Source organism: Parus major, chromosome 1A (assembly GCF_001522545.3).
Source record: "Parus major isolate Abel chromosome 1A, Parus_major1.1, whole genome shotgun sequence".
In the NCBI taxonomy this organism is placed as follows: Eukaryota; Metazoa; Chordata; class Aves; order Passeriformes; family Paridae; genus Parus; species Parus major.
In genome coordinates, this window is record NC_031773.1 from 11990898 (window position 1) to 12002466 (window position 11569).

Here is an 11569-nt window from a genome sequence, read left to right on the forward strand (position 1 = left end):
TATGAACTGGATGGGACCCCCACTCCTGTCTCATCTAGCTTCTAGTCTGTAGTTCAAACAAAATTCAGTGTTCATTAGTTCAATTGTTCAATGTAATTAAAAAAAAACAAACAGTAAAAATTCTGTTCATTAATCCAAAGTGCCACCATTATTACCATAAGGCAAAACTAAAAAAAAAAAAGAAATAAAAATAAAAAAGAAATCTGTATAACTTAAAAAATTTAAAATAATTTAGAATGTTGTTACTGATTGAAATGGGTGGGACTATAATGCTATGGTTTTGCAGGACTTACCTGAAGTAAGTACCACCGAATCCTGGGCTCTTAAATCTGCAAATGAAAAGCTATCACAGAAGACCAGTGAACAGCTCTGCCAGTTACTTGGGCATATCAGTGTCCATATATTCCTACAGAAAGTCTCTACTTCCCAGTAAAACTGCTTAAATCTCATGTGACTTTTTTTTTTTTTTTTCATTCAAGAGGCCAAAACTGTTTAGTAGCAGTTGCTAGACATAGAATTCATGCCTAAGTATAGCTGGTTATGTGTAGCATAATGAATTTCAGTTTAGATCTTTCATCAAACACAGTTTTCACTGATGCCACTCAATATGCATTTCTGAAGAGTTAAATTATTTCTTAATTTATACTAAGCTGTCACGTCTTTTTATCTTATTCTGATTATGAGTTGCTTAGCTACCAAATAAATTCAAAATGAGAAAGTAAACAGTAAATTGAGGCTTGGAACTTGCATGTAACAGAGCAGGAGATAGACCTTTCTCACTGTGTTTGTGGTCTGATTTTTTTATATTAACACTTTTTTCTTTGTGAAAGTTATTATCAGTGCTGGTAGTGATTAATTTTCACTCAAGTTTTTACATCCATAGTTCCAGTTCACCAACAAACTTTAAATATGTAATATTTACTCATTTGGTTCAAATCACTGGGATTCCTCATTTCTTAAATGTATGTATTTAAGTGAATTACCAGATTAAGTTCTTTATATATGTCTTTCTATATATCTAAATAGAACCATGTATAGAACACATACATATTTATCTAGGTTCTGTGTGTATGTAGAGCTATACAGAGGGAATTATGTATATCGAATATGTGTAGTATTTATTTTTATTTCTCCCTTTCTTTCCAAGACACATTTTACCAGAGATGCCATTGTGCAGGGTGTTACTGAGACTGCATCCAGATTATTTTTGAGCAGTCTCTTCCTACTCCAAAAAGTCAATTGCATCTGACAAAAGTGCAGAAAAGCAGTTTGACAAAGAGCAGGAAGAAATTATTGCTTTGGAAAGATGTTCACTTGAAAGCAGGTTTAAGAAATGACTTCCACCACATTTCCCGCCTTGTTGGATGATACACCTCTTTCAACAGAGCAAGTGGAAAGGACAGTGTCATTACCTCTACACAAATCATCCACTAAAATTTCTAGGTAAAGATAATTTAAAATACATATGGGGTGATTTTTCTTCGAAATGGATGAAAAGATCTCAAGTGACTTATCTCCTCATTGTCCTGATAATGACACAAGAAAGTTCAGGGGTAGTTAGGCTTTATAAAAGTAGATTTGGATGAAAGGGCTTTGAGTTACATCAGGACAAATGGTCCCTGGAGAGAGTTCTGTGGGCTGTGAATGGCAGGAACACAATATATTCCCTTCACATCTTTTGCTGACTCCCAGTCATCCTGTGTCCATGCCAAGGGGTACCACCAGTGGTGACCTGGCACTGCTCACAGCCAGCAGGGGTTCTCTTCCACCAGCACTTGGCAGCAGAATCAGAAACTGAGATTTGATCCATAATTTCTCATTAAGTTTGCTAAAGATAGACAATGATGAATGTTTAACAATCTAATCGTTAGTGATTATAATCACCAACAGTGGATTTTCAGGGAATTAGGAGTAATTAAGCTCTCATTTATAAGTCATTAATATGAAAAACAGTAATTCTGTGGATTAAATACTCCCACAGTATGTAATGCAGAGTATTTGCAGACAGAAATATATGATGAACGATCTAGAGTTTGAGATCTCCAAATGAGATCTGACAAAAATATCACCATAGGCAATTACTGCTAAATTTCAGCTGGTTGCTCAGACAAATCTGTTGCACAGTATCATAACAGTTTACTTAGAATTTAGGCCTCAAGGGATGCAATCTGTTAAAGGTGAAGGAGAGAAAATAAATACCTTTCCTCAAGCTGCCAATAAACAAAGTCAATTCATACTGAAGATATCTTAATTTTTAGTTAGATTTCCATTAATGCTAGGCAGGTTTGTTTTCCAAATAATTTTTTTCTGGGAAAATGATGTTCTACCACCAACATCCTCAGTTAAATCCATATATTAACTAACATGCTTATTTCTCTAAGAAGATATATAGAAGATTGTAGGAATGTACATATTCCTCACAAAGAACATTTCTGAGTGTATCAATTTTGAATACAAAACTGCTGAGATTTAACAAGTTATTTTATATTCTTTAAAAATCAGAAGGCCAAGGTGAATGTTATTATGAGTATGTAACCAAAACCTGTTACTAATCATTATATATTTAGATTATGAAAGTCATGCCTAAGTGATACCATTTCTAGCTCAGGTTAGTTCTAGCTGGAAATTCTTCATTTACTTGCCTACATGCCTGAACATACACTGAATAAACTAGGCGTGTGAGTTTGAACTCAATGAACTTGCATAACTGGCATTTGTTTGTAGATCCCAGTGTGAATTGAAATAAAACTGAACTTATTTTCATCTATATTAAACTCCCCATAGTGCCAAAAAGTAACTCACACTACATTTATCTTTGTTCATGTGCTGGGGTCCCCTGAACAGAGCCTGTCAGCCTTGGCTTGCAGCTTTACCCCAGTTACGGAGTCTCCAGCACTGGGACATGACATCCTAGCAATTTTAAAGTGATTTTTTTGTCTCTCATGACATCATCTGTGATGCAGGATTAACATTCTCAAAGAGCATAAACTGTTGGGAGGGTTTTGCTTTCCTTAAATTGGAACTGTTGGTAAATTCATTGTGAAATGGTTTCCTTTCATGTGAGGTTGGTATTATTTTGAAAGTGGTTGAGTTGATTATTGTTTCATACTCACAGCAATATCATTTCCATGGGATTGGTTTTTTTGCTAGCTTCCAATAAATTATGAGAGATAGAGCCCAACATATTTTTGTCAATATAGAATTGAAAGTTAATTTAAAGAGAAATTCAACAAAATTTTGCAGGAGAATGCAGCAATGGAGTCATCATATTTGTGGACTGAAGTTTATTATCACCTTCTTAATCTAGAAAAGTAAAAAGCAGTTAAATTTCACTGTGCTCAGATAGACTACTTACTGAGGCTAGTAAGAAATCCTATCTACTTCTTAGCTTGAACTTTTTCTTCAGCTTATTTTCCATGACCATATAACTGTCTCATTCTTATGCCAAACTCTCAGCAAAATAAATTTGGCATTTAGATAACTGCATTGGAAAAGAATTCCATGCTAACAATTTTTAATAATCCTAATTAATCATTGATTAGTGCTAATGACAGGAAAAATTATTTGCTGTTTGCGATGAGCTGAATTAATTTACTTGTAAAATGAATGCAATTTACCAGTAAGACTAACAGTGATAATGTATTAATCTCCCATTTCTAATGCACTATATCAATAAAAAAATGTCTGTTAAGTGATAAGCAAAGAAAAGCCAGGTAGTTTCAGGTGGTAGATCTTTTATTGCATTTATCACCATTGTGTTGTAGTTTCTTTCAACTACAATAAATAATAAATGGTTTGGAGAAAAAAGCAGTACAACCCGTGGTAGATACAGGTATTTTTTCTTACAGTACCTTTGGGTAGCAATAAATGACCATGTAGGACCAACCTCTTTCTTCTTCCTGTCTTTCAGCTACTTTGTCAATATTTATAACAACTGTAGTTCTTCTCAGAGCATTCTAGCACTTAACTTACACAACCTATACTCAGCTTTTATCTATAGAAAAATCTGTGCTGCCTTTGACAACTGTTGCACTTAGAAATGTATTTTTCAGCTCTTTACTTAATAGTACAGTCTCATAGTCAGGTATGCCCAACTATGTGCTTGTGACTCGAAAAAGTATTTTTGCTTGTTATTCTTTTAATAGTCAAAACTGAGTATTTAAAAATCAGTGTGGAAACCACTTGCAGTATTTCACTGATACCATATCCTGAGCATCATATTCCACCTTCTTGCTTCTGTTTGGTATCCCTATCTCTAGATCCAGTGATTGTTGGCCCCTTAATTTGCCTATTTTTATGAGAAGTTCACTGTGAACAGGCTGTTTATTGGACCACATAGGTGACAAGTATATATAGATATATATACTTGATATAGATATATATACCCCTTTTTGGGTTAAGTGAAGGTGGCCCATCCACCTGTGTCAAAATGAGTAAGTTGTATGTGCGGGTGATTCAGTCTGTCAGCACTTCTCAATGCAAAACAGATTTTGCCCAACTAGTAATTCTCTTCCCCACCATCCCCTAGGATCATTGCATAATATTATTTCATTCCAAGGGATGATCACACACTTCATAATTATGACTTGTATATTCTGTTCCAATGTGTGAAGTTGCAGTTCAAAAAACTGGAAACACATAGACTGGAAACAGATTAGGTTAATCACCAGGGTAAACCATAATTGCAGTATAGCAGAAGCCTAATTTTTGCTTTGTTTCTTCTTTTCCTTTTTTAAAAAAGGGCAGTATTAAGGAAGTATTAAGGAAGGAACTGGAAAGAGAGAGTTCTGCTGGGATTTCAGATGTATAAAGACCTTTTTAACTGTAGATGGTGTTGATTAGAAGGACAATGTTAGTTGAGACCATGAGCTGATCAGAGATGCAGGCAACATTTCCTGTTAAAGAGTGATAAGGTGGTGGGTGGTGATGGGTTATATATGTAAAAGTCCTGCTCTGAATGAGACATCATTTCAGAGTAAAGAGATCCATGATGGTGATTGGGTTACAAGTGACCAGGAGGATGGAGATATTGCCCACAGGAAATCAAGAAAGAGGATTCAGGCAGGTTAAGAACTCTGGATTAGACCCTTTAAACTCAGCATGACTCAGAGGACTGATGTGAGAAAGAGAGGCTGTGATTTTTGCTTTTGTACAAAGGAGGACTGACTTAAAAAGAGAGAGTTATTGCTGAGCTAGAATAGAGGTAGGAGCTAAATCTGTTTTCAGTAGAGAAGATGAGAAGATTTAAAAGAAAAAAGGTGTGATAGAGCTGATGCTCTATCAAGAAGAATTCTTTCAACTATGAGTAAAAAGGGCTTTCATTTGAAGACATTTCAACTGATGATTTCAAACTTTCAGACTACAGTAATTGTTTTCTCTGCAAAACTAGCGATTCTGCCAAACCCCATCTTTCTGTCAATATGTAATTGCTGATACCTCAGTTTTATTTGTTTATATGTCTCAAGACACTGCGTGTCTAGAATTATGTTCCATTCTGAAAAGATCAAAGGCAAAACAGTATAATAACAGCTACATGGATTATTTATTAATCAAGCCATGATGTTGGAGGTGCCATTAATAAAATACAGCTATGGCTCAAAAGAGAATGCTGACCTCTGCTCCAGCTTGGCCTAATGAAGAAACTGGTATGTCAAAGTTGTTCGTTTCTAAATTTTCATTGTTACCAAGACCACTCCAGCAGATAAAACCCAATAGCATCAGTGATCTTTGAATCCAGGCAAGGCAGAAATTCCCAGTGCTGTAGACCTCCTGTATGTCTTGGTGGGTTGTCACATGTTCACAGAATATTCCAGAAGGCACTGCCTCCCTTTCTGAGAATGTGATGCTGTTAGGGAAAAGGGAAGTTTCTACATCTTTTTTGTTTGCAGCATCATGTGGAGCCAGACTGGTGCTGTATTGGTGAAAATGAGGCTGTTTAGTCTCTTGGCACCCTGGGCTACTGCACTGGGGATCCTGAGCCTTCTGTCATGTGTCTTCATGCACAGTCACTGCATGAGCAGCACTAGCTTAAAAGGACACATTTCAATCCATAATAATAAGAGATAAATCAAGAAGTAAGGAAACGTGGTACAAATTGCAGGGGTGATCCCACACTCTGCATGCAAAGTTATTGATGGAGGATGAATACATCCTGCAAAAAAGCCCACTTGGAACATCTGTCAGGATTATAAATAGCTGCATATTCCCAGAAGATTCAAGAAGGTTTAAAAGAAAAGATACTCTGCTTTGTGCCTGCTGCTGCTAGCCAAAATATTCATTAATATGGATCACAAGGTAGGAGTGAAATTTGTAGCCAGCAGCTGATCCAGGTGGAGTCCATTTCTTACTAGTAATTCTGTACCACAAGCATTGAGGAAGCCATGGGGGAGGGACAGAAATAATTAAGGAATCTGTTTATTTAGGGTAAGGATAAGTCTCCTGCTACTGACCCCTACTTCAGTGCTGTGCAGGGCTTGGCAGTGTCTACAAGCTGCCAAAGTGTGCTGGTGGAGAATGTAAATGGAATTATTCCAAACAGGTTTAAAGAGCATTCGAACATCCCAGTGCATCACCCCCAGCTAAGCTTCATTTCAACACACATTACACAGAGCCAGCAGAACCAGTAGTGACAGAACAGGAAAATAAAGTTTTCTTGTGTCTGTAACCTCTTTTCCCATTCTCCTGTGGTGGAGACTGTTGATTTGGGCTTTGTGCCTTCCTTAATAACCTCAGAGACTTAAAAGCCTTTTGGGAATGAGCACACACGATGTCATTCAGAGCAACTGATAACTTCCAGGATGTGTGGGATAGTGATGCCATCCTGTCTAACCACTAACACAAGAAACATGTATCTACAGCTCCAGCTCAGAAAACATGAGGGAATTTTGCTCAGGTTTGTTAGAGTGTTCTCCTAAGTGAAGATGAATTTTATCACATAACTAGATTTTCATTCAAGAAAGCATTTTTGCTTTCTAGTGTAGCTCTAAAATAAAATTCAGATATATTGCTTTGGTATTAAATTTGTTCGGGAGCAGGAGCTCCCACTGTTACCCCAAAGCTATGTTTCACTTCTAAAGCATTATATTGAAGCAAAAAGATATTTGCAAGTCAGTTTTTAAAACTATAATATTTCACTTGAGTTGCATTTATGTGGGGTTAGGAAAGAATCTCTCCAATGTTGTTTTTTTTGTATCATTTACATTGCAGTCAGGTTCTCAATAGCTCACTTGGCAACTATTCAGCATTTTGTGGTTTGTGCTGTATTCTCCACTAACAAACCCAGACAAGACAGGAGGCCACATACCACACCACTTAGGGATGACCAGAGACCTGCTCCTGACCCAAGATCTATCTGGGTGCAGAGGGTAAAAATCTGCCTCTGCTTTGAAAGCTGCTTAGCTTGTTCAGAGGCTATAAAAGCTCTTATTCCCTTCTCCTTGTGCTAGGGCTCCATCCAAGTGATGCTGGCAACAGACTAACAAATGGAGCACCCAGCCCTTCTGTGTTGTTTGTCCAACAGCTATGGGAGTGATTGAGATCCTCCATGAGGGAAAAGACTTCAGAGAATGAGGCTGTCCCTATCTGTATATAGAGGTCCTCATCTGCTTGGTGTTCCTGTAGCAGAACCTCACATACTTAATGTAAAGCATATGCTTAAATGCCAACAGGATGCCTGGAACAACCTTCTACAGGGAAAAACGTGATCAGCCTGAACTGATGTGCATCAGCCTATATTTGAAGCACACTGGTTTCAAATGCACTGTCAAATCCCCTGTGTGACTCTTGTGTGTGTTTGATTTAATTACTGCATGTGATAGCCCTAAGGGGAACTGTCTGATTTTTTAATGTACTGTATCAGTTGCTAAACCTCGTGTGAAGGAAACCAGCAGGAAGAATTTGTAGCATGAGAAAGACTAATGTTCATATTTCTCCTGTATCATTCAGGCTGTAAGTAATATCAGCCATTCCTCCAAAGGTAAAGGCTCTGAAAGAAGCTTATACAGCCCCCTTACTGATGGAAAAAAATAGGAGGCTTAACTTTGGACTCTTGCCTAACACCCCTGCAAATTCAAGTCTCATTAGAATTGAAATGGGAGGTGTGGTGGGGGCACTCTGTTCTGGAGCAGACAAACAGAGGCTGCTTCCCAATGTCTTTCTGAATCATTGAATTCACCAGAGCTTGAGTTACAGTTTCCATTAAGTGTTCAAGCTGTCTTTAAAGAGAAATGCTGTCTTCTTTAGGTTTTCAGTATGTCCTCTGCAAGAGACTAAAAACATTAATTAGTATCAGTGCCACCTTCTCTCTTTCCATTTCCAAAGGTCTGCATTGGATTCTTCATCTCAGTGTTTAGGCTGGAGACTGCTCAGGGCTCCTGCCCTGCATTTGTTTTACCTCCTTTTACAACGGCTCAGAAGAAGAGGGGACTTTCACAAGCATTACTACAAGAAGGACCTGTGAAGATTGGCTTGTTTGTATCATTTAGAACAGTACACTGCATGCCAAAATCTCTGACATTCTCTGTGTTTCTCTGTCCACATATACTGCTCACAGTCCCTCCAAGCAGAGTAATTAACAAATCATTTGTTTGATGACAAAATACTAAACAATTTCATCCTTCTTCTTTTGGATTTCTCTGTGACAGGCAATTCTTCAGTCACAGCTTTTGTTATCTATGTTATGCCCTGTACATCCATCCCAGTCTTGGAGAAACACACAAATCACTGAGTGTCAGCCACTATTAAAATAAACTGAGTAAAGTAAAAGGCAAGCTCAAGCATTGTCAATTAATTTCAGCAGCTTTTTCTTTCAGCAGCTTCTAAGTCTGTGCCCTAGATTATGTGGGTGTACTTCTCACCGGTAATAAGAGACCAAAGCATACCTTGGAGCATAACAAGAAGCAACATTTTTCAAGTCTACCTTAAGAATGGGCATCTATTAAAATAATAAAAGAATATAAAGAGATATTAGCATTTCCTAAGACCCATGGACAGCAAGTACAGTACTTTAATCAACCCCTGGTCTCTTTGTAATAACATGCTTTTCCAGTGCACTGCATGGCCTTAAATGTCCTGGCCATGGAATGCCATAGGTCTGGCTGCAACAGATTCCTAATTTAAAATACACTGACTAATGCTTATTTCAGCTTTAACATTTCTTACTTTGAATATTGATAAGGCACAAATGACCAGGTGAGCTCCGGCAGTGGCAGTAGCTGAGTGCTGTTCTCTGTTCTTCCCCCATCGGCAGCAGAGGAGTTAACCAGGCAGTATCTGAGATGCACACTAGCCCCCAGGATAAAAACAAAGCTAATGGCAAGTGACAACCTGCTCTCCTGCAGCTCCAGCTGCAGAATCCCTATGGCAACTTAGCCAAAATGAAACTGTCCTCACCCATGTGTCTCTGCAATTGCGGGAAGCTCTCTCTGAGTGCCCAAAAAAGCAAGTGAACCTGACAGCAGATATGCTCTCTTGTCACCACAGGGATAAGGTATATCTCCAGCAATGTTTTACAGAGACCATCTTATCCAGATCATCTCCGTAACAAAAACCATGACTACTTTTCACTCTATTCTTAGCAAATAGAATACTCACAAAAAATCCTGGGATGCTCAGCAGTGTATAATTCACTGATCTCTGTAACAGCCACATATCAGCAGTAACCTGGTCTTTTGTATGTATTGTTAGCATCACAGAGAGCTTGAACAGAGACTGAAACAGATGAGTATATTAAGGACATTTTAATGGTTATTTTAAGTTCTCCTTAATCCAATCTCTGTACTTGAATTTACAGAATGCATGCTACAAGCTTTGTATTTCAACATCATTACGTCATCAAATACTGCTGGAGGGGCCTCAACACACTTAGATTTTAAAAAAGTCTAAAAAAGCTGAAGAAACCTTCAGAAAATATCAAGCAACCTTTAAGGAAGCTACATTCCCCACAAGTAGCAGGGAAGGTAGCATGATGTTTTTTGCCTGTAAGCTTTTTTTATTACTTCTTAGTTCTGTACTATCCTTGCATAAAATTTGGCTGAACACAATAAATTAGCATTTACTTGAGCCTGCCCTTCCATTCTCTTAACTCCTGATATTTTGATTCCTGTATCAATAAAGATCATCTCACTTTTTATTTCATTTAATATGAAAAAGCCTAATAAAGTTTCTCCAAATTTAATTTTAATAACAAAGAATGCACAGTAGTTTGTTGTTCCTAAACCCATAGAAGAGCAGTAAATTTGACATTATTAATGGAGGAGGCTCTTGATCACTGCCACTGCACATTTAGTAATTCAAAGCTGTAATATCTATTGCAACTACAGGAGGTATTTGTTATTTACTATTTATGCATTTAACATTTTGGACATTTCTATGGGTCTTGGTCATTGTCTTATTTTTATATTAATGCATTTTGGAGATTTTTTTTTTTTTTTTGCCGAGGAAGTAACTGCGATCCTGCCTGCAAGGGAATTTCCAGATTTCCTCATATCAGAAAGTTATGTTGATGGGTGGAATCTTCAAGAGATACAAGAAGACGTGGAAAAGGTCATCCTAGCAGCATTAGAGCTGTACAGACAGCTGGCATTTGGGCTGCAGCAGACTAGTTCATTTGTGCACCGATGCACAAATTACTAAATACACAAATTACATTAAAATGTATTTTAACCTACAGCTGTTGATCCAGAAACTGGAATTAGATGCTTTGAGCCTCACCTTAATTTTCCACTGAAGCACATGCAAGAAACTCAGTATTTCCCCATTTTTTTTTTCACTTTACTGAACTGTCAGTCCAATATATGTCCTCACACCCTGGTTTGCATGGCTCTTAGTGGGTCTGATTCATACAGAGCTCTGGTTCACATTCTCATAGCACAGTCAGCAGCCAGGAAGAGACAATCATCTTCAAATACCTGATGTCAAAGAAGAAGAACTTGGACCTTTTCTTTCCTTTTTTGCTGGTAGGCCAGAGTATGAAATATGAAAATTTTCCTGGAATACAGACTGGAATATTAAGGTATAACATTTGCTGGCTTTTTGTGTCTGGAGAAGAAAAAATGCTGTTCAGTCTTTCTTCAGTGCAAAGACCTGCTACTGAATGGATCTACTTGTTTCTGAGACTGCTGAGAAGTTGAGACTCCATTGTTTGAGGCTTAAGAATGCCTCATCAGCTTTTAATAGACTTTGATGTAAAATGTTCAAGAAAAGGATTGTTTAAATAGGAATCCTGTATGTGATGATTTAAGAATATAAGCAAGGTGGGCCTTTGACAGCACAGTAAAATGCTACTAAACAAGCAGAAATTTGGGTAGAAGGGGTGTGTTTTTCATTCTACACAAAAGGCTTTTGCCTGAAGGCTCTGCTCTCTGATTCCAGCTGCATCAGGCAGTCAAATGGAGAGGTAACATCTCTGCACAAGGTTTGTCTCTATAAGTAAGAAATAGCATCTCTCCTCACCCGCTCTGATGTGGAATTGCTAAAAGTTTTAACTTGATTTTCTTCTCAAAATTCTTCTCACTGTCTGAGTCCAAGTGTCTTGGAATGATTTAAATAATAACACATTTCTCCATACTCA